The sequence below is a fragment of the Macrobrachium rosenbergii genome, chromosome 55 (assembly GCF_040412425.1).
Source record: "Macrobrachium rosenbergii isolate ZJJX-2024 chromosome 55, ASM4041242v1, whole genome shotgun sequence".
NCBI classification, from domain to species: Eukaryota; Metazoa; Arthropoda; class Malacostraca; order Decapoda; family Palaemonidae; genus Macrobrachium; species Macrobrachium rosenbergii.
The window spans coordinates 74,790,323-74,815,361 of NC_089795.1; the positions used below are offsets into that span (position 1 = coordinate 74,790,323).

Here is a 25,039-nt window from a genome sequence, read left to right on the forward strand (position 1 = left end):
TTCAAACATTGCATTTTTTATAAGTCCCCTGGTGTTACCTCGTCTTAAAAGACCAATTTCCTGCAAAAACTAAAGTTTTCTCAACAAACCACCAAGATATAGAATTAATTCTTGATGAAGACTAGTCGATACTGGCCATCAGAACGGTCTTTCTTATGACCTCGTTGCTTACGTTGAACGTGAATCACATGAAAGACACTTTGTAACACACAGTACAAACATTTTTGTAATTACTAAAAGGAATATCAAAGTTTCGAAAGCAAAACTTTCAAACTTTTAAAAATCTAATATAAAGAACTCGTAAACTGTTCCACCTTCCAGAGCCCGGATAGCTCAGTCGGTAGAGCATTAGGCTTTTAACCTAAGGGTCCAGGGTTCGAGTCCCTGTTCGGGCGATACCATTTTGTGAATCAGTCACCTGCTGTTCGTGCATCCGGTTACTTACCATTCTGGCTCAAAACAATTTCGTTACCTACTTTTGAGCAATTAATATTTCGGCAATTGTAAATTCTCCATCCTTTGAGCAATTAATACTTTGGCAATTGTAAATATTCCTTTGAGCAATCAATGCTTGCTTCAGCAATTGTAAATACTCCTTTGGGCAATTAATATCTCGGCAATACTAAATCATCCTTTGAACAATAAATGATTCGGCAAGTTTAAATACTCCCATGAGCAATTAATATTTCGGCAATTTTAAATACTTCTTTGAAAATTTAATATCTTGGCAATTGTAAATACTCCTTTCAGCATTAAATATTTAAGTAAGTTTAAACACGCTGAGTAATTAATACTTGGGCAATTATAAATCCTCCACTGAGAGGTTACTATTTCGGCAATTGTAAATACTCCTTTGAGCAATTAATATTTCGGCAATAATACTTGGGCAATTATAAATCCTCCACTGAGAGGTTACTATTTCGGCAATTGTAAATATTCCTTTGAGCAATTAATATTTCGGCAATTTTAAGTACTTCTTTCTGCAATTATTTTGGCATTTGCAAATATTCCTTTGAGTAATTAATATTTCGTCAGTACTTTTGACGAGTTAATATTTCAGTAGTTTTAAACATTCCTTTGAGCAATTAATATTTCGGCAATTGTGAGTGTTCCTTTGAGCAATTAATATTTCAGCAATTGTAAATGTGCCTTTGAGCCAATAATTCGGAAATTGTAAATATTCCTTTGGGCAATTAATATTTCAACAAGTGTAAATATTCCTTTGAGCAATTAATATTCGGGCAATTGTGAGTGTTCCTTTGAGCAATTAATATTTCAGCAATTGTAAATGTGCCTTTGAGCCAATAATTCGGAAAATGTAAATATTCCTTTGAGCAATTAACATTTCAACAAGTGTAAATACTCCTTTGAGAAATTAATATTCCGGCAATTGTAAATGTTCCTTTGAGCAATTAATATTTCGGTAACTGTAAATGTTCCTTTGAGCAATTAATATTTCGGCATTTGGAAATGTTCCTTTCAGCAATTAATTTTTCGGTCATGGTAAACGCGCCCTTGAGCTAATAATTCCAAAATTTTAAAAATTCCTTTGAGCAATTAATATTTCCGCATTTGTAAATACCCCTTCGAGCAATTAATATTTCAGCAATTGTAAATACTCCTTTGAGTAATTAATATTCTAGCAATCTAAATGCACCTTTGAGCAATTAATGTTTCTGCAATTTTAAATATATTCTTATGATCAATTAAAATTTCGCCTTAAAACAATTCGTAGTATTTATTAACTGTTTCATGGCATTCCTTGTTGTAAAGAATTGTGTGACTTACAAACTAAAACAAGTCTACAAGAAGCCCGAAATACCTCAGAATATTTGATTCTGTGGTTACACTTTCTAATTTTTAATCGAATGAAGCATAGGCTGTGTCACGAGAACACGTTTTCCGGCATTTTATAGCATCTTGCCGCCAAACTCTGTACCAAGTAGCAAATATCATTTGTTCATATTGTGTACAATCGATGTTACATGTGCTCGTTACAATGACGAAGTACAAGAGAGAACTCGAATAATCGCATTTCTGGCACCAGTTCTGGCTAATTTGTAACGCTATGGCATTGGAATAAATAAATCATTTATTTACTATCTGGTCCCAACTTTGGCGGCTAGATGCTAAGATGTATAGCACCAACCCTGATAGTATAATAACGCTGAAATCTCGCTTAGTCTGAATCCAGCCCACTTCACCTGTTCTATTACGAAAGCCACAGGTTGGATCTGCATACATACCTGAACGTTATTTTTTTCATTATTCTGCTGGCTGGTTGCACTCGTAGGGAGGGTAGTGAGAGAAAGAGGGAGGGGTAGCGGGCTACATAACCCTCACGTTTCTAATTCAATGTAGCATTCCCTTCCGAGGACGTTACCTGAATAGGGGGCAGAGAAGGACATGCGGGGGGGGGATATGAGAGAGGACGCAGGAATAAGTGCAAATACCATGACTGAATGCAATGAATGACTTCTTCGGGTCAGTTTTGGTCATGTCTTGAATTTTACTGTGGTGTTTAGGATTGACTCTCTACCCGATGGATTTTCCGGATCTAAAGTCGTAACTATATTTTGTTGCAGTGCAGCGTTTCTATAACAAAGCTTCTTAGTTCATTCTTCTTACATTTGCATCTTTTATGCCATATTCCATCAATTATCTTTTACGGTTCTTTATTAACCTAAGTTTTTTTCCTAAATACTATAAACTTTAGTGACTTATTAAACATGTTTATTTTTATTTCCTTAATTATTATCCCGCACTGACTAGTTGCTTGAATTAGATTTGCCTGCTGGTCTGCTATACATTGTACTATTAAAATTACCTTTGTGATGCAAGCATTGTGCGCCTTCAAATTTAGGAATTACGACTAATTTCTCTCAATGACACAGGGCTTGGTTGATATCCATTATCAAACTGCTCGAGTTAAACATTGCTGTTAAACGAATTTCGACTAATAAGTGATTCTCCTCTCAAATTAATACGTTCTTCAAAGGGTATTTTCAATTATACATTTTTCTCATTTCTCAAACAGGTTTTTTAATTTCTGCAAAACTCTGAGCGACAACTGTATAAAAAGGCTCCTCTTTCACAAGGTTGTATAAGTATGCAATGCATCAGTTAGAAACCACTTGGCATCTCTCTCCTGCTCAACACTTAAAAGTTTATCTTTAAGCACTGATGGAAGTACCTCTAAGCCCATTTCCTTCTAGACAGCCATATTTTTTTTCGCTCTTCCTTTGATTTTGGTTATCCATAACCTCCCGCAGCTTGATCTCGTTCGGTTTTGACGCGTTCGCCGCTATAGATTTATTGTGAATTTTTTTTAGGTATAGTAAGCTCACAATGCCGCTCGTGTTGTGGTTATTCTCTCTCCTAAGACCCAACCCTTAATTCGCTCATCATATGTAATAACAGATCAAATTACTCTGAATTCTGGATGATAATTGGTATTTACCTCAATTTCATGGCTTTTTCCTGCATCACAAAAACATAACGCTTCCTACGTCTGGAGAGGGATGGAGGTATTGATGCCACATGTTTCCTAACAGTTGTCAGCAACCTCCAGAATTGCTTTCTTTTAAACATGCTTGATCAAGGTGGTGTTTTTCAAACACTTATAATTACGATTTACATTACCACTAAAAGATATCCTGTTCAGCCTATTCCGTTGTCAACTTTATAATCTAAGGCTTCTTAACTGGAGGCTATCATTTGCTTGGAAATGTGTCAACTTTAACAGTTTGCTGAGGTGCAAGGAAGTAATAGTGTAATTGTCTTCCTGGAGGTGTTACTGATGTTGATCCTTCTAAGTTATGGAGCGACACAATATTGAGTGGCAGCATCTTGTATCCTTGCTCAGTTTTTTTCTAACATGTCGATGTTTATAAATTATTAATATACTAATCGTATCATGACTGGTTTTTGCTCTTATTTCATCTTCTGTGTCTTTATCTGATTTCAATCTTCATTCACATTTTTACCTTTCATTCACGCAAGTTGTTCGATACGAATATTTGCACTTCACGAATGATCATCATTTAAAATACTACAAAATCTCCTTAATATTATTAACGTAATCAGATTTACCGACAATTAGGCTACACGACCTTTTGCATGATTTCCCTCGTTCATCTTTGAGACTTAGAATTTTGCTGACATGACTATTTAAAATTCTAGTTTTTTTTGTGTGTGTGTGAGAGAGAGAGAGAGAGAGAGAGAGAGAGATTTTCGACATTTAAACAATCCAGAGAGAGAGAGAGAGAGAGAGAGAGAGAGAGAGAGAGAGAGAGAGAGATTTTCGACATTTAAACAATCCAAGTGTTGAATACTATTTGAATATGTTTTCTTATAACGAGTTTTAGCTGATGAGAGGTTTCCCTTGCTGACTTCTTATTAGTTCCTGATTGTCCTCATTATTTCGTTTAATATTTGACCCATGATGTTAGGAAAAAGCGATAAAAAAGAAATGTTCATTTGTTTTGGTGGAAACGCTTATTGTTGTGACGCCCTCCACATTGCAAACTTTAATGGATATAGTGAAGATTTAAGAGTAGTGCTGTCTCACAAAATCTCCTAATCTTCATCGATACACAAAAAGAGTTAATCATACGGATGGGATCACAAAGGATTACCTCTCGGTGCGTAACGATGAAGATTAGCCTAGACGTGGCTGGGTTTTGCCTAGCGGGTTCTCCAATTAATGCTTTCCACCAACGGTAATCAAACCTTGTTAATTATTCTTCTCGTAATCTTGCTAAATGACAAGACATAACTGAACCAAATACATTAACCTCGGCTGAAGTAATGTATTTGGTTAGGATCACTGGTTTAGTGATATAAACTCTCAAGAAAAGAAAAATCATTCTAGGTAACGAACAAAAAAGGTGCCACCGTCTCGCAGTGAGTAGGATTCGAACCTACGCGGGAAGATCCCATCTGATTTCTAGTCAGACGCCTTAACCACTCGGCCATCACTGCACTGAAAGCCTACGCTAATGCCTAGAATTATTGATTTTCCAACAATGGGAAAAGCTTTCTATATTTAACATATTCCTTGACATATCCTAAGGATATTCAAGTCATATGTTGAAGATAGTAACCTAATGTAGTGAAACTCACCAACGTATAGTTGAATTACCCTCCTTCTATGGTTCTGGCCCCTGTTAATTGTGGATATATCTACAAAAATATAAAGGAGGGCGTTGACCTCCATCGTGGGAAGTTACTTAATCGATGCAAAATTAAACTTATTAAAATAGAGAACCTTCCAATTACAGATCGATGCCACCCACACCTCGCATGGCCCGGATAGCTCAGTCGGTAGAGCATTAGGCTTTTAACCTAAGGGTCCAGGGTTCGAGTCCCTGTTCGGGCGTAATCCTTTTCGTTTCAATCCTCAGCTTATTTACAGCTATACCCAGGTCAGGTGGGGTACACGAAAGGGCCGGTTTGTATCCCGAAAGATGTAAAACGGTCAAGTAATGGTAGGTACTAGTAATGGTAAGTACTTTAAAACGTTAAAAGTAATGTTACAAACTTTATGTACTTTCCCTAGTTAACAAACGAAAGCATCATTCACGTTTGCAATTTCCAATATTTGGGAGAGATTTAATAAGATCATAGTCACAAAAATATGAAGCAATCTTAACAACTGCACTTTAATGTTCTAAATAATAACTTATCCAATAACGGCGACAACTCGCTAAGTTTCCTAGACAAGAGCCAAACTCAACGGAGCAGACGGCCTGGGCACATCCAACTTCCGCCACCATTCCCCCCCCCCCCCCTCCTCCCCTCCTCTCTCTCTCTCTCTCTCTCTCTCTCTCTCTCTCTCTCTCTGGAACTAAAAAAATCAGTTAACTAATTTTAATCAAAAGTAAAATTTATCAATATGAACATAAATACTGTACTTTGATTTTAACTAAAATTATGAAGGGCCAAGGAGAAACTCCATATATAACTAGCCTACACGACCATTATAGAGCTTTAAACGTAAACACGGCAAAAAAATCAATTTCAAAATCCCTTCATGTAAAATCTACATCCTATTCATAAAAGAAAAACACTTTTTTTCAATTATCCACAAAGAATGAAGAATGAATGATTACTATTTTAAACATGTTGATGGTAATTTGTGTTTCGCTGAATGCAATTTTCGTGAAAACGGACAAGTTCCATCTATAAGACTCGAGGCAGGTATAGTAAAACAAACAAGAAAAGTTTACCATCTCTGACTGCGACAGTTACGTTAAAATTATTTCATGTTGATGGAAAATAATCTACAGAATCCTAACATACTGGTTTCTATATAAATTATTAGCTAATGGTGTTCAAATGGCACTTTCTAAAATTTACTTTTAATGTATCCTGCAGTGCGGTACAATGAATGATCTTTACCTTATTAGAAGAAAATATCCTTAATGGGCCTCTGCCTAACAAATATGATTTCATTACTTTCACAAACCGAATTCTTTTGATATAATTCTGCTGTACAATGATTACCCACTTTCCAGAGTAAGAATTACACTGATATCTTTCTGCAGTACAAACATGATTATTATAACTTTCCAGAAGAAGGATTCTTTTGCATCATCTCTGCAGTACAGATATGAACAACTAACTTTTCCGTATGCGAATTCCTTTAAGTTACCTCTGCAGAAAAAACAAGATTACACAGCTTTTCAGAGGATGAATTTCTTTTATGCATTTCTGCAATACAAATACGATTATATAAGTTTCCCAGGGATGAACTACTGTACTTTGGAGTATAGCCTATTCGTAGTATGAATTATCACTGCATTACCCTATGAATTACCACTGCTGTGCACAATTGATCATTTTATTCCTTCGAGTTATCTCCGCTGTACAAACATGATCACCTAACTTTCCAGAAGAGAAATTCCTTTGATATATATAACTTCACTTTAGAAACACGATTACCTAACTTTACTAGGGACGAATTCATTTGATTTAACTCTGCAGTACAAACATAACCTAACTTCTTAACATATGCCTCTGATTTATCTTTGCAGTACAAGCATGATTATCTCTCTTTACATAAGAATCAATTCCTTTGATGCATCTCTACAGCAAATAGCCTATATGATTATCCCATTTTTCAGATGGTGATTCCCTTTGATGCATCTACGCGGTAAAAACAGTATTAACCTTTCAGAAGATGAATTCCTCTGAATAAGAATTTCTTGGTGCATATCTGTTAAAATATTAGTCTTAACATATGACTTCTCAGTTTTCTCTCTTTTATAATTTGTTTGATTTTATATTTACCGCCTGGCATCAGTGAAGGCTCAAGTCGGTCGTTCGCATACCTGAACATAAACAAACCAGTCCACAGCCATAGGGCGAAATTGTATCGACTCTGTAACTGATTGGACAACAAAATCCCTACAACGAAGACGCGTTATTACTACTCAGACTCACAGACGTAGAAAGAATGTACAAGGAAATGACGAAAGTCAGTCGATTTAAAGAAGAATATCACACATAACCAAAACACATTATATAATAATATCTGCAGTACAAACATGATAATCCAGCTTTTCAGAAGAAAACCTCCTATGACGTATCTCCACATCACAAAAGTAAATCCTTTAACTTTTCAGAAGGTGGCTTCCTTCGCATTATCCCTACAGTACAAACATGGTCACCTAACTTTCACGAGGATGAATACCTTTGATGTATCTTTGGAGTAAAAACAGGAATCCTAATACGAATTTCCTTGTTACTGTACACTTTCACTTAAATCCTAGTCCCTAACAACAGTTAAAGTATCCCTACAGACGTAATTTGTATTCCTTTACAATCTTCATACTAGTTATACCAGATTTTGATCCTGGATGTTGATCCCACGTTAAATAACCTAAATAAACAGACATACCATAGCTCCTATGGACATTTGCAAATGCGAACTGTCTAAATTAAGCCATTCTACAGTCAAGTCCATCTTTGAATCTTATTACATATAAAACTTAATAATCCACTTCATATCAGAACCTAAGTTCTAAATTATGCCTCTCAAAAGTCATATCCATCTTTGAATCTTATTAGATATGAAACTTAATAATCCATTTCAAATCAGAATCTACGTTCTAAATCAGCCTATCAACAGTCACGTCCATCTTTGACCCCTAAAGATATTAAACCTAATATTCCAATCCAAATCAGTATCTATAAGAAATAATCACGCAGACAGAGAGCAAAGACTCTAAACTTGAACAACCTGCTAGGAATGAGGTGGGATTAGGATGACGATTTATTATCAATCTAAGAGTACAGACACAAATGCGAGTTCTCTTCACTGTATAGGTGTGTGATTTATTCATTTACAATGAACCCTTAATGAGAGCCAGAATGTTCCTACCCAAGCTACAATCAAGAGCTTGACTGTGATGATAAGTTTCCTAACGACTTGCTTTTGGAACTGTAAAACACTTACCACAATAAGTTTCCTGGTGACTCCCTTGCACCTTTTGGTGCAAGTTAAAAGTTCCCTGTGGTCATGCTTCCTTGCTATTCTTTTGTAGCTTTCATCAAAATTAGCACATGCAATGTGGGAACATATTTTCACTGACAACTTGAACACTAAGGAGATTAGGCACCTTATGCCCAATATTCAGAGATTTGGTAAACAATTAGAAATAATACACGGTTTGACCTTTGCCTGCGTGATACACCGAGGATGGACCTATAAAGAGTTATCTACTGAAAAGAGTGCTGAAAAGTTTTCTACGACTTCAACAAAGAGAAATCAGTTTTTATTTTGTCAACAGTGTTAACCAGATAATGAAATCTGTGAGGTTGTCCCACTGCCCTTCCAGTCATATCTAGTGGGCAAAACCCCACTAACTATACCCATCACTGTATATGCGACAGTGCATCCACATTACAGTAAAACCATTTCATAAAAACAAAAAACATGCCATAAACATACGCTGTCAACTCGACACTTACACACCACAAACATTAACGTTTGTAAATGGGGAACAAACCTTCGTCAAATGCTGGATAATTGTATGATGCAATGGTTAGAATTTTAGTCACTGACTTGCATTCAACCTATCTGTGATGTGCACAAGATACGTTACAGATGTGTGTTTATATGTTTTACTGGTATGGACATAACCTTACTTGTGGCGACTACTAACCGGATGAACCTGGTTTCCTTACAGACTGACAACTGTCCGAATTCCTCCTCTGCAAACCTTCATAGAGAAAACAGAGGAGCACGCCTTCAGGCTGATGGTGAGCCGTGTAACCTTATGAGTGCACACCTTGTAACCCTAGTTTTAACGGCTTTTTGGTGTACATAGCCCTTTTTAGGTTCAGTGTCCTTTTTGAAACTTATGGTCTCAAAGCAACCAGTCACAGAGGAGAATTACTACTTTAAAATATCGGATCTTTCCTAGATAGTGACCGCAAGCAAAGTTCGGGGTCGTTATCTACGACTAATGTTTCTCTGGGGTCATTAGCCTATCTTTATGATATTTACAGTCTTTTGTTTATGGTTTTACGGTCATCCCCGACGGCTTTGTAATAAACACGCCGCAAAATATCCAAACACATAGACATAGTGAAGCATGAACAAGAATATTTCACAACTCTCCGGGTAAATATTCCAAGTGTAAAAAAATAAAAGTACACGCTAAACAGAGTGAGAAAGGTAAAGTTGTACGAGGATCCCAACAGAATGATTATATATTCCAAGAAATACAATATAATACAATGCAAGATTGAACGGTTACTTGATCTTCACACAGTCTCTCTTCTTTTGAACAATTTGGAGATGAAAAAAAAAAAGTGTATCTGTATATCACTGGTTAGTGCCCGTTTACCATTACCTTCCAGCCTTACGTAGATAATTTAGAAGTGATTGTAGCATTCCACATTCAGGCAAAAAAAAAAAAATAAATAAATAAATAATAAATAAATAAAGTAAAAGGAAAAATAAACAAACTGAACTTCGAGATTCCTAATCATTTCACTATTATAAGCCCAATCCTTTTGTACCACTATTTACATATCATAATGGTCGAAAACATTCAAAAACAAAATCATGATTTATCAATGCTAATTAGATTCAACGTTAGTTATACAAATAAAGCCGAACGACTTACAGGGTAAAAAAAAACTGTAAACACTTACAATTTGTACATATTTACATGATTATGTATATTCAAATTCATGTTCAAAAATTCTGACATTATGCTCTGGCAAACGAGCACACCCCAACTAAACTGTGAATTTGTCTGCATAAATATTGAACGAGACGTAACTAAAACCATTTTTGCTCGTTTCAACTTATTATCGTAAACTAAAACCATTTTTGCTCGTTTCTTTCAACGTACTATATATAACTAAGTTACTTTTTCCAAATTTTCCGCTGAAATCTCGTAAACTTTGACCAAATGCAGTACTGGTTTAAGACAGTAACAAATGTAAGGATGAAATAGTAGCGATGTTTTTGTAAGGCATCAGCTGGGCCACAAGAGTCTTGGTTAGTTAGTTATAAATGATTTGTTTAACCAGACCTCTGAACTCTGGTTAAACAAATCATTTATAACTAACTAACCAAGACTCTTGTGGCCCAGCTGATGCCTTACAAAAACATCGCTACTATTTTCACTATAAAACGGCAATATGTTTAGTGACCCCAATTATAGTACCTTTCACGGAACACTGAGTGATCAATCTAATAATGCAAAACAAAAACCACTTTCAATATAGGTATCAGACGCAAACTTTTTAGAAAGAAATGGTCTTAACAGGGTCTGTGGAAGCAGAGTTTTTACTTAATTAACTGACTCTGGCATTTGCAACTAATCATCGACCAGACAGGACATGCCTCCCTAGTGTCAATGGAATGTCTGATTACCCAATTACGCATGAAATCTTGCAGTAAAAGATATTCACAGACCATTCACTTTTGAATTAGCCAACAAGATTTAGCCATTTGTACAGATGAAATTATACGAAGTCTTCTCTCGGAATGTTAACGAAAATGTGAGAAAACATATACTGTAGATCCCCATCTGAATCCACAAGGCTACAAAACGCATCCATATTAAAATTTTCAGTATTATATATCAAACATTAACTGAAATCCATAAAATAACTGTCCTGTCTCGCAAAGACGAAAATAAACACAAACTTGTAGATCGCCACCCAATTCTATATTTAATCAACTCTTTTTGAGTTCATAGCCCATAGTTCCTCGAAAACTCCTTGAAACTCATCAGTATCGTTTCAGTCAACTTATGGATAAATAAACAGAGACAAATAAACAGATATACACAGGTAAACATAAAACTTGCGTCCAACTTTTTTTTTACGGTGACAATCTTTAATGTTCATTATGTTCCTGGTGTTTTGCAATACTGAATGATACTCTGATTTATTCATAATTTTCACTGTTAACCTATTATTATTTTTAGCAAAGCACTTAAAAATTATTCTTTGTTTTATGCAGGCGTCACTGCATGGCACAGATTAAATTCCTTACAACCTATTAACCTAGACTAAGCCAGCCTTGTGCTGGCACGGGATCTTGCTCTTCTGCAGCTCGTAAACCTTACAACCAAATTCCAATCAAAATATGGGATATTACATATTAAAACCAGCATCTCCAACTTTAAAATGGTCCTCGCAGTGAGTAGGATTCGAACCTACGCGGGAAGATCCCATCTGATTTCTAGTCAGACGCCTTAACCACTCGGCCATCACTGCACTCCATTTACAAAAGAGAGGTGCAGTCGGTGTGATGTACCAAAACCTTTCATAAATTATATTTTCTTGTCAACTGTATAAGTAATGCAAATCAACATTTGATTTTAATTAAATGTTAACCTTTTTTACTTGTGTTGTGCGTAATGCAACATTAAGCAGGAATAAATATCCGGATAAAATAGCCTTAAAACTGACAACAGACCCGCGGCCATTTCAAGAGTCACGGGGGGCGGGTCCCAATGCTATGGACACGGAGCCCTAAGCCGGGCGAGGATTGATAACAACGTATAATTTTGTCTACTGGTGTCACTTGTTTCATTTATATTTCACAAATGAGACTACTTCACAGCCTATCATCTCATGTTTGTAGGGACACCATTTGAACTTTTGACCAGAATGTTAATCCGACAGCGATGGTACATGCAAGGTACAATTAAAGGACCTTGGGTACAAGAAGGCAGAAGCCCTGCGTTTGTTTACGTCATGTCGGATTGTGTGGTTTTACTTTTCATCCAGTATATAGTTGCCAAAACAATGTTATTTAATTTCTTTACAAGTCAGTGTACGCCAAGTACTACCGGTAAAAATGCCATTTCCATTATTCTTGAGCTGCCACATATGTACTGTTCAGTATTTACTAAATCCCTGACTGAAAACAAAACCAACACATGAACATGTGTTTTTTAATGATAAAAATTCGAGTCACTGAGTTCTGAACGCCAAGGATACTACTGCATCCATAATATAGGCTTTACTGTCACCTAGAAATAGATATAGTAGGCTCAGTCCATTTCACACACTACACACAATTTTTTATATATATATATATATATATATATATATATATATATATATATATATATATATATATATATATATATATATATATATATATATATATATATATATATATATATATTGTATAGGCTATATGATATATGTAATATATAGGCCATAGCCTATACCTATGAGAGGAAGGATCAATCTTTCCGAGTAGGTTTGATACTGAAATACACTACGTGAAAAGATACTATATAATTTGATTAAGATTCCTTTAGAGGAAAATGAGGAAAGAACGTGAATTATCAGACAAGAAACACAAAGGAACAGACGATGGGGGGCACAAGATAAAAACCACTGGAAAAGGCTCAATAAATACAGCCACCCCGAATAGGTATTAAGCAGAGAAGAATGTCAAGCTCTCCAGTTGATAGTTTAATCCAGTTAGGATGGGACTTATTACTACAAGTACTTTAAATGCTACGCTTTTGTAAGAGCGTTCAAACCCCTTCTATAAGGGGCATTTGCCGCAGATTGGGATGTATTACAAAAACTTCTATAAACATTGGAGTTCTACAACTTTCAGGATTATCATATTTAACGATACACGATTCCTTGGCTTTCTTCAGGAACTTGTAGCCGACATAAATGAAGTTTTTTTTCAAAATAAAAGACGTTATAATACAAGATTTTGTGCAAGAAACACTATTTATATTAATGGTGAACCAAAATTGGACTCCCCAAAAATATAAAGCATACGAACAGGCTTTATCTCGGTATTTCCCCCTTGGAATTTAGATTGTATTAAATATCAAATGTATCAACGAATGTTCCAAACTGGTTTCCCAGGATTACTTAATCAATGACAAATAGCTGGAATATCAATTCAAATAATAAAATGTTTTCAAAAGTCTAGCTAAAGAATCGAGGAAAATTTTTACCCATGTTCATCTATCATTACCCTACAGGAACATACACAAATAAACGCTATATCCAACCTATCTTTGTAACTATCTATCTTCCAAAAAGGTGCAACTGTGGTGAAAACCTACACAAGGACTTGCAACAGAAACCTCAGAACAGCGAAACAGAGTACCAGAGTAAAGCAGAGGTAGGACGTGCATACTTTTGTAAAATAAATGGATCTTTAATTTTTCTTAGCCTCGGTGAGTAATGTAACTCATATAGCCTAGGAATAATGGGAGAACGAACACTGATGACTTATAGAATTCTGTTCAGTTTATTCATCAAAAGTGAAAATATAATAATAATAAAGTTCTGGTGGCAGCAATTTTTTTTTTTTTTTTTGTTAGGAATGGACTAAATTTGATAACGCGGTTCCCTAGCTTCCAATAGCATCATCACTTATGAAGCAGTGAGGATCTAAAAAGAAGGATGGTCTCTCCAAAGTATAGAATCTGTGGAAAATTAAAGAGCAAAGGTGAGGAGAAACGGAGAAGGGATTACCACTTTCCCTTCAGTATGCTTTCTTCAAATTATAACTTAGCCTACGTCGGTGTCCGTGGCAAACTATGTAACTCATGAACAGTATCTGGATTCCGAAAGTGTCAAGGAGAGGCCAGAAAATGGACAATGTAAAAATGAGTTCTGACTACGCTCTACCTTGATCCACAGGATTTAGCGGGAGAGCAGTATGACATGTAGCCTAAATCCTTTAGCGTCTACGTGAGAAAAACAAGTAAAAAATGTGCCGGTTTCTTCGGGGCATTCGAGTTTTCCGCACCGCCGCTGCAGCATATAATCAAGGCTACCGAAAATAGATCTATCTTTGGTGGTCTCGGTATAATGCTGTATGAGCCGGGACCCATGAAACTTTAACCACGGCCCGGTGGTGGCCTATTCTATACGTTGCCAGAAGCACGATTATGGCTAACTTTAACCTTAAATAAAATAAAAACTACTGAGGCTAGACGGCTGCAATTTGGTATGTTTGATGACTGGAGGGTGGATGATTAACATATCAACTTGCAGCCCCTAGCCTCAGTGGTTTTGAAGACCTGAGGGCGGACAGAAAAAGTGCGGACAGAATACAGCGCAGACGGACAGACAAAGCCGGCACAATAGTTTTCTTTTACAGAAAACTAAAATGGAACGTGGGCTGCCTACCAAACAACTATGTAGATGGACAGCAGAAAGGTAGAGGGAAGTATGTAATAAATATACCAGATCTTCCACAGCCTTCATACCAAAAACGAACAGGACAAGCAAAGTAAGACACACATATTACATGACATCCAATACTTTCATGAATTACTACATTTTCATGATCAGACCCAAAACCATTCCAAACATTTAGGAATTGCCAATGCAGGTTCTATGTTAGGAATTGCCAATGCAGGTTCTATGTCTAATACTTAATCTATTCCTTGCTTCTGGCAATGTATTTTCTGAACTTTGAATATCGAAGTGTTAACACACCTAGAATACGCAAAATTGCGAGACCAGTGTGAGACAAATATTTAACAAATGGACGAATTCTACAACTGCGTAAACTTAAAAAATCAATAAACAGGGAAAAGTTGACAAAACCGACTTGTTGCAACAAACCTTTAGCCAGAGTAAAACCGTTAAGTGGATGCAACGTGACAGTCAAAAGACAAATCGTGGTTACTGTTATGTGGTGTTACTCTACACAATCGTTCCAGAAATGGGAAAACTTTTACATGAATCACAGATTACTTAGTCATAAACTGTGCACAATGAATGCCAAAATTACAGTACTAGCCTACACAGTAAAAGGAAGTTAAAAGTAATTCCACCCGTTTAAAAGTGCCACCAGTGCGCAGTGAGTAGGATTCGAACCTACGCGGGAAGATCCCATCTGATTTCTAGTCAGACGCCTTAACCACTCGGCCATCACTGCATGCACTGCCGAGATACCTTTGAAGATATTCAATGAGAGTACTTGTAAAACTGCATACCTCAAGATTTGCTTTATTATAGGCTATGAATACGATCAAAGTGGCAATATAAAGATTATCTTTCAATCGACCAGTACAAAATTCAAGTTTCCTTTCTTTCTTTCAGCGTTCTGCAATGACCTTTCACGCCTACTTTGTTTTCTAGAACTTTTTCCAGATACATTTCCTCCATATTTTTACGTGCACAACACGGTCCCCTTAAACAACCTCATAGTCATAGGACAACACACCGGCTAAATGTAATCTCAAGTTTAATTACTCCGAAAAGGGAAAAAAACTGCATAGCCTAATATTTGTAGCAGTGTATACACACTCAAGAATAATGTAATATCCACGAATATAAATTCTATACTTCACAAGCTTGGAACTTTTTGCCTTCTCCTAACGCAAAACTTCACTTTGCCCATAATTTTAAAAGTCTGGTATAATGAACTTATGAAAATATCGAATTTTTCCTCTGGTTGCAGTTGCTCGTACAAATCTGGTCTTTTGTATGTGGGTCCTTATTAACATGGTCAAATGTGTGTGTAAAGGCCTGTATACGCGTATAAATAAAAGTGTACCCTGTTTGTCAGCAGGCTCTATGTGTCACATTAGTGGTCTGGCGCAAAAAAAAAAAAAACCCTAGTCACACCCCTTAGCTAATTGGTGATCGACTGACTGGTAGTGTTTATGGATTATAAAAGGTCAAGAAATTCATATTACTCGGATGGACTCATAACTTACATTTTTGTGTGGTTACAGTTTCCAGCAGATTATGTCAACGCCGAAATAAACAAGTTTCTAAAGCGTTGACTGTACAGATATCTCATTACGTTGTGTAGTAGACCAAGATATATATATATATATATATATATATATATATATATATATATATATATATATATATATATATATATATATATATATATATAAAGAATATTTATCTCTATTACATGATTATGACATCACCTTCAGGTGAGAGAACCATTAACCTTAGTTGCGTGATACATTGAAAAACTAATGAACACTCAATTTGACAAGCTAAGGTCATAACACCGTTATCGTGTAGGCCTAATGGAGGACAAACTGACGATTGTGTGAGAACGATACGTTGTAGCGTTACAAATTGCTTTGAATAGTTATCAGTTTCTTCAAGTGTTTCCTCTTCCTTTTTACATTTCTCTGACTCTCTCGACGGAACTACAAAACCTTTCCCGTGGAACTATGCAATAACTTCTGGGTCAGTTATCTGGCGCCATGTCAACACACCTTTACTGAATGCACAAAAATATCTCTAAGGTCACTTTATAATTTTGTATGAAAAATAAAATACAAAAGTAAGAAAAACCAAACGTTCTTCAAGTTGAAATAAAGTTCTAACAAAAGTATCACCACTTCAGCGTTCTTATTCTCAAAACAATTTCATGAAGTTTTCACCAATAGTAAAGTTCTAACTTTGTAATTACACAGTTCTTAGAAGGACGGACAAAATATCACTGAAATCTGACTATAAAGACAAAAACTTTCTGCCATTCTAGCTTGACAGGAAAAAGAGGGATTTATAGTGGCTGTAGTGGCTTGAGAAAAGGGAGAGTGGCGTTATTCTCAAAAGAAGAAGTTATAGTGGCCAGAGAAGGGGTTGCAGAGAAAAGTGGCTGAAAAGAGGGAGTTATAGTTTCAGTGGCTGGAGAAAAATATAGTGGCTGTTATAATGGTTGGAGAAAGAGGGAGTTATAGTGGCTGGGAAAAAAAGAGGGAGTTATAGTGGCTGGAGAGTAAGCTGGAAGAAAGGATGCAAGAATGGAGGTGAAGTGAAGGGCTAAAAAGTGGGTGTAGCTCGGGGCTGAAGGGACACTGAAAACAAACACCAGTAATGACATTAGTAATGACTACAGTAGGTGCACTGACATTAATAACCCTCAAAGCAACCTTTTTAGCATGTTTTAGGTTTCAATAAGGATCGCTCAACGCCTTCAACTAGGTAACAACTGTTTAATTAGTTCAGTGTTGATTTGGCGGCCGGAATGACATCCTCGCGGGCTGGATGTTTTTCTGGCGGCGCAAAAATCCAACACTTGAAATTTACTGAATCAACGAGCTGGCCTTTTTCTCAGTGACTCTGAGTACTGATATTTACCCCTTTCAGAAATATAATCGTTTCTTAATGCAGTTCTGAATGGTAATAAAGGGAAGCAAGATAGACCTGAAATTCCTCTGATATGGTTCACCTCTGACGAACAGCATGTGTCATTTTTTTTTTTTTTTTTTTCCACGGCTTCAATCCCAAGTCTACTAATTTCAGGACGTACATCTCTGACCCTTGCATCAAACTGGCAACATGAAGGGTTACAATATGTGGCTGATTTTAAAATTCAAGTCATAACCCATAATTTGGATGAAAAACTACAATTCACACTGTAAACGGATCTTTGATAATATTTTTAACTGATGACAGATAATAATATATATATATCACACTAATCACATTCAATTCAATAATAATAAATAGCGGTGTTTTCTCCCTTCAGTATTCGAAAACGCTAAATACGTGTTGACTTATTCACCAAGCATATAAATCCAGTCCAACCTAAAGTAACAAAAATCCTTCACATAACATACGACTGTTAAAAACTGCCAAGTTTATAAGTAAAAGCATTCACCATAAAAGATTTCATTATTTTCACATCTCAGATTTAATAAATAATAATACAAAATAAAACAAAGAGTACACGATTCGAATTTATTTCGGTGTTAAGTACAGACTAAAAATACAACAAACTCCATGAAAATGTGGTCAAACACCGAACAAATTTCTACATTAAGAAAACTTAGAATGTAAGGCTATGATATGGATTGTTTTTAAAACACCCCAAAATACAAGTACCTATAAAAGTGACAGACATTGAAGACAAAAAAAAAAATATATATTACTACACTGTATCAGCTGAGCATCATACAAATTAGAAAAAAAAAAAATGAGTACTCACCATTCACTTCACGTCCAGAGCCATTTTGTCACGTAGTGTAGGGAGGGAAGGCAAGGATATGCGTCCTTGTAAGCGATTTTGCAGAGGTCGATGGTATTAGGCCGAAGTTCAGAGACTACAACACCTTCCCCAACAAAACTTCATAATATCCAACACACTAATACAGGAATGAGATAAAGGATAGGATAGAGAGGAAACAAAAGGACAGGAACGAAAGAGTACGGAAAAAATACGACAAACCCCAAAGGAACCACGACAAACCCCAAAGGAACCTTCAATAAACAGCGTTTTGAAAGGTATTATAATAACAAGAGCACCTCATTATAACCGTGTATCAGTGACAATTCTACCCGATTATCGTGACTTAAAAAAAAGTTACCCATTTACCTTAGATAACACTCTATTGGGATTCGTACCACTTTAATTAAAGTTGAACCGGCAAGGACCAAGTGAATGCTGGTCCGACACCTTCCCAAAAAAATGCAATACCGCACACTTTATGTAAATATATTACATGACCTCCTCTGAACATGTTAAATGTATATTTGTCGTCCAAAGAGCGCCCTCCCAAACTCGTTTACGTTAGATCGGAATGCTTCGAGTTATTGAATAATTGTTAAACCTTTCTTCTATATGATATGATGATAACAGAGAATTGGGAGTGGAGGATCCTGAGATGCTGCACTCTAATGGGGGACGTGGAGAGGTCTGGTGCAAGCGGCCTCGGGTTACCAAGAGGACCAAAGAGGCCCGAGCCACCGAAGTGAGCGGTTTTGAAAGGTGACTTTACATCCTATGACCTCTTCCTGGTTAAATGTGCCTTTCCGGTCACAATACTATACCTTCGATGGCATCAATATCTGTGCGGTATATTTTACAGAATTTAGGCAATAAATTTCACTGACTTTACCCAACCATGCAGCTATTGCATCCCTTAATTATGGATTATTTAACGTACAAACTTACTTTCGTTACGACAACGCGCCAGGGGTCTTTCAATGTTTAGGCCTAATCCTATCTACATGTAAAATTTTACGTTTCAAATGTACTGCAAATAATAATAATTATATATTATTTTTTTTTACTTTTCATCCCTTTAACAGTGTTTCACCTTGTTAGATGTTCATAGCACACAACTAAATGGAATACATGGTTACAAACGCGGGGGGGGGGTAGAGTTCAAGTGAACACGTGGTCACATGGGAGGAAAGCTCGTGGGGATTGATAGGAAGGTGAAGGTAATGGAAGAAGACTACCTGAAGAGAAGGGATGAGATAAAGTACGAAATTCTCTGTTACTTCAGCTGTGTACTTTCCTTAATAGTAACCTTATCTCAGATAAAGGCAATGGCTCTTCGATGATGGTCTGTCAGGTGCCTTCTTTCAAGATTTTTGATATCTCGCGCCTGTCTCATGAACGTCAATCACTAACCCACACATTCAAAGTAACACGCATTATGCACACTAAATAACAATGGCACTGAACCACAACATAACTAATGATAAGGTACCTTCACAAAGTCAAAGCGCAACTGCGTAACTGTCTTTAAAAGGTTAACTAAAAAGCGTGTCATCACGATACCAGATCACAGTCCTACAATGCTGATTGGTTGCGCGAATCTCTCGTCGCCTGTGATTGGCTCATACTCTACCTTACTCGGCCTGCCATTGGTTCGTTTCTGTAACCATGTGTTTATTCAGGAAACTGTATCGCTTCCCTCAGAGGTAGATGTAAAGTTGACTGTAGTTGACGATCTTCTCAGCTTGGATTTAGTCTGTAGGATATATAAAAGTAAAACGAACTACAAAATTGTGGTATTTATAATCGAATCAAATGCGGCAATCAATCTGATGACGTTTTGGTGATCAAGGTTACATATACGATGACTGTGCGAATAATCATCGGTTGCATTTTTTTATTGTATTGTCAACGAAATACCGATATGGACATACGGGAACAAGGTGCCGTACATGAAAACATACGCAATATGGTATACAGGTACGCAAAACAATGTCAAGATCTATCAATCGTTAACATTCACTTTCAGTAATTGACAGATTGTCCGTAATATGTTAGTAACGGCCATCAGACTCTTGTACTGTGTTCGCTTTCCCTTTGCGTGGTGGCTGATTTAGTACCTAATTGGTTCACAATGACGCCTTGAAATGACGTCATACTACGTCATGAATTTTAAGGAATGTGATTGGATATCAAATACTCAAAACTCAAAGGATAGAAGTGGGGTTTCATCGTGACATCGGCAGTACGTATTTTACATTGTTAACCCGTGTGTGTGTGTTCATCTAAAGTTTGCTGTGCACTATGGTTTTGCATAAGGTCATCGTGTGTTTTGCAAGCGTTGAAGAATAAGTCTTGGTGAGGATGAACATTATATATTTAGCAAAGGTTGTATTGTATTTAGCACAGAGCCTATTTGATGAAATAAAATGGTAAGCAAGAAAATTTAACAAAAGTAAACCATCACTGCTATTAGAATTTAACATTGGCTCTATACACAAATAGGCAATGGATTTCTGTACATTTTGCTCATGTTTAGCAATAAAACTGAAACTTTGATATTTTAAGTAACAAAGTATATACTGTAAGTGTTTAAAATTTTGTCCTCATTCATATCCGCATATTCCCTTTTCTGTCGTTCTACGTACGGCTAGGCCTACGCATACATTGCACTTGTGGTAACTTGCTATCCAAATCGATTAATACTATAAACGAGCGTTTTACTTCATTCTGGAAGCACTCATAGATTCTCATATCCAAGTTATATATGTAGTGCCATTCATTTTGTAAAGAGGTTCGCCACTTCAAACTTTATTTATACAATATTGCTGGCTTTGCTTAGGTTGGGCTACTCAGTGTGGCCTACATGCCATAGGCCTAACCTGATTCTAAACCAGATAGTTACTGCTTTACGAATCAGTTGAATGGAATCTTTGTTTCTAAAACTTGCAAACAGTGAAACTTCAAAATTTTACAAGCATGTGTTAATTATGAATCCGTTGTGCCGATTCAACTGTAGTTGTTAGGTGGAAATACACTGGACAACCTTTGTAATTTTTTTGCCATGAATGGATGTAGGCCTTGAGCTGCAAGTGACGAACTTCAGTGTTTAATGTCTAATGGCAATATGCGGAAAAAGTGATATACCAACTCAAATGTGTTAACCACCAATCAGTGGAACGCAAGTACCGTATGTGAAAGATGGATCGTTACCTAGAAGCATGAAGGTTTCTGCTAAGTACGACTGATATAGTTTTTTTTTTTCATGAAATAAGTCGTAACACCGACCATGGTCATGACCTGAAGTATGGGTTTTCAAGCAGCCGGCGAAATTGTAGGGATCCGGAGAGAGAAATCTTCAGGTATGTAATAATATAAAAGTCATCTAGGCCTACATAGAGTAATGTTCCATGACTAATCATGTCTTCGTGCAGTATGGCATTCGTAATGTTTTTAGACTCCTACAGAGTATCCAGAATTTCGTGTAATTGTAATTGAAAATGAAATTATAATAAGTAATTGTAATTTAATTAATTACAGGATGATGTAATTTGTAATTAATCGTAATTATAAAAGTGAAGTGGTAAGGGGTGCTTTAATTTGTTTATATATATATACAGTATATAAAACTTAAATTTGCTGGTGCTCCCCCACTGGGAGCAGTGTCTCGTGATGGGCACGTCCAGTTCCCGACCGTGTCCTGTAGGGAACGTGTATTGAACGAGATAACGAGAATACACTTTCCTGTACCAAAGATTAACGTTTACTCTCGCACCCAAATCCCTTGTAATTGTAACTAATTGTAATTGAATTTGTTGTTAAGTAATTGTAACGTAATTGCTACTTCCAAATGTAATCATTCTAATTTACATTTTTTGAAAGTAATTGTAAATGTAATTTATATCTTCGTGTGATTACTCCAACCCTGGTTCAATTCAACAAAGAAAAGTCGTAGATTATTGTAAACTTGCTTTGTCATTCTGCAGTACTACCCGCTTCAGTTTTGCTCCGTGTTCCCCAGGTTTACAAAATAATGTTCTAATTTCCCCTGCTTTCTTTTGATGTATAATGGTTTAAATCTTTCAACAATCGTAAATATATTATTTTAAATTTTTAAATGTTGAGAAACATCATGGGAAGTATTATTAGTATATTAGTAGATGCATTTCTTACACGCACCCACACACAGATTTATGTATGTATAAAATTCTTTCCCCTGGCTGGAAGTGAGTCTTAGTAAAAAAAAAAAAAAAAAAAAAAAAAACAGGATAATGATCACTGCCACATTCACACTTTGAAGTCTTGAGTCTAGAATCAATCCCGTGCTGAAAATTTCCACAAAAATAGTCGCTTCAGACACACATTCACACATATATGTGTGTGTATATAATTATATATATATATATATATATATATATATATATATATATATATATATATATGTATAGCTGTTTCCCATAACGAGATGGCTCTTAAGGAAAGATGGGGCGATGATCACATTCACATAAACTGCTGAATCTTGAGCGAATTTCGTAGGGGAAGCGTAAAATAAAAAATGAACGAAATATAGGCTATAGTTGAGAACACTCAAATAGAATGATTGCATGAGAAGTATGTAAAACGCCATAATAGGGTCAGTGTTCAGTGGATTAGGTGACCGCCTATAGTCCGAAGGCCCGATAGGAAGGTCCGATAGTCCGAAGTCAGCAGGCCCGAAGTGAAGGTCCGATAGTCCGAAAGTCAGAAGGCCCGATAGTCCGACGGACTGTAATCAGCCCCCACCCTCCATAGCTAATACGGCAAAATTGTAACCATGTAAACACGTCGGAATGCCGGCTTAGACCTACGACTATCGGACCTTCGGACTATCGGGCCTTCGGACTAACGGACTGTAATCGATATACAAAGGGGCTAATGGAAGTAACGAGAGTTTGAGTGAAAGGAAGAAAAGGAGACTTGAAGGTGCAATTGCGCGAAACTGCGAAAGAAGCAACTACCAAATATATAGTTATATACAAGGAAGAACAGGGAAAGCTACAGGGCTGTTCAACTCCGTTTGGACTGATTAAAAGAGCAAAATAGATGTGTTGGTGGTTGCAGTTAAGTTCATATTTCTAACTTCTAACTGAGGATAGTCTACCTTTAATCACATATCCACTGTAGGTCTTTCAACCATCTTGTTCCTGGTTTGCGCTCCGTGCCTGATATGCTTGATATAAATACTTTTAAGTTTGTGAAAGGGGTTTTGAGCCTAAGTAGGTTGTGGACCACTGTAGCCTAATTCTGTTATCGTTTTGTTGGTACCCCTTCTTTGCCGCTAACTGACAGGCCTAAATCCCAGTCATCTTGATGTTTGACAGGAGTCAAATTTTTTTTTTTTTTTTATTTATCTTGGCGATGGTTAGTTTTTGGTGTGGATACTTACGCACGGGTCAATTATGAGTCCCTAAGGGGGCCATTTTCCCTAACTAATGGCCGTGAATCTTGTCGTTGTTAGACTAATCTTGTATATGTGCTCATTATGTCGCCAACATTATTTGGCGAAATTGGCGTGACGTACAGCAGCTGGAATTCTGTTAGACTGGATTTTCACCCCTTATTTTCCAATCAAGTTCTCTTTCTAGGGTTTCATGGTGCTTGTTCGTTTTTATTTTTTTTTTTTTTCTGCCAACTTGGTGTTACCCCACAACCACTATTGGGGCTCATTGTGTGTATCGTATAGTTTACGAATTTTCCTTGGAAATGGAAACTAACCTTCTTGTATTAATGTCATGAAGTTGTGTGTGTTACATGCAAGACTTTCGTATAACAATTCGTTAGCCTACACCAGATGGTTTCGAAAACTTTCTCAGCATATAGCCTATACCATGTGGTCGTTGGTGTATATATATATATATATATATATATATATATATATATATATATATATATATATATATATATATATATATATATATATTGTGTATAAATGTAAGCCTTATGGAGTTTTGTCAATGTTTTTTTTTTTTTGCTGCTATTTTAGTATGAAGTCTTTTTAATTGCTATGGCCTTATTGTGACGTGGTCATGAAAATAATTTTCTTATTTTCTTGGAGATCCGGGACGTATTTTGAGCCCAGATGCCATTGTATATTAAAAGGATTTTATTAATGCATAATTTTAGTAAAATGCTTGAATGCCTTGAAACGTACGTCAAATAACCGAATAGGCCTAAACGCTTAGAACATTATTACTATTGTTTTCATAAGTTTCACAACCTGTACAAATTTGCTTTCTTGACTTATAAAAAATACACACGGTGTAGCCGTAATATAGTCATTCATAGTTATTCAACGAGTTTTAATTGCACTTAGTTATTTCAGTCCAAAAATCAAATTGTGCTATGGTGTCTGTGGTATCAAAGAAAACGGTGTTCCTAACGTTCTTTTGAAAAAACGCTACAGCAAGAAAGCTACAGGGTTACTGCGGAAAAAATTACTCTATAGTCTATGGTTTTCACTTTACTCTGTAAATATTTCAGTTTAACTGAACCCGTAGATAATTTTAGTAAAGGAGAGGATGATGTAATAAATGCTGTTAGTCA

At 36.2% G+C, this 25,039-nt stretch overlaps 1 long non-coding RNA gene and 5 other non-coding genes across 6 annotated transcripts in view; 3 read left to right on the top strand and 3 right to left on the bottom strand.

The window, feature by feature from the left end:
- The first annotated feature begins 322 nt into the window (after positions 1–322).
- Positions 323–395, top strand: TRNAK-UUU (transfer RNA lysine (anticodon UUU)). The gene has a single exon. It is a non-coding gene; the product is annotated as a tRNA-Lys (tRNA).
- A 4,506-nt stretch (positions 396–4,901) lies between these two features.
- Positions 4,902–4,983, bottom strand: TRNAS-AGA (transfer RNA serine (anticodon AGA)). Its single transcript has one exon. It is a non-coding gene; the product is annotated as a tRNA-Ser (tRNA).
- Positions 4,984–5,307: 324 nt separating this feature from the next.
- Positions 5,308–5,380, top strand: TRNAK-UUU (transfer RNA lysine (anticodon UUU)). The gene has a single exon. It is a non-coding gene; the product is annotated as a tRNA-Lys (tRNA).
- A 6,286-nt stretch (positions 5,381–11,666) lies between these two features.
- On the bottom strand, positions 11,667–11,748 carry TRNAS-AGA (transfer RNA serine (anticodon AGA)). The gene has a single exon. It is a non-coding gene; the product is annotated as a tRNA-Ser (tRNA).
- A 3,582-nt stretch (positions 11,749–15,330) lies between these two features.
- On the bottom strand, positions 15,331–15,412 carry TRNAS-AGA (transfer RNA serine (anticodon AGA)). The gene has a single exon. It is a non-coding gene; the product is annotated as a tRNA-Ser (tRNA).
- Positions 15,413–20,239: 4,827 nt separating this feature from the next.
- Positions 20,240–25,039, top strand: part of LOC136835430 (uncharacterized) — a 175,892-nt gene continuing 171,092 nt past the window's right edge. Inside the window, exons 1-2 of the long non-coding RNA XR_010852144.1 lie at positions 20,240–20,815; positions 21,733–21,819. This is a non-coding gene — a long non-coding RNA (uncharacterized lncRNA). The remainder of the gene's footprint in view (positions 20,816–21,732; positions 21,820–25,039) is intronic.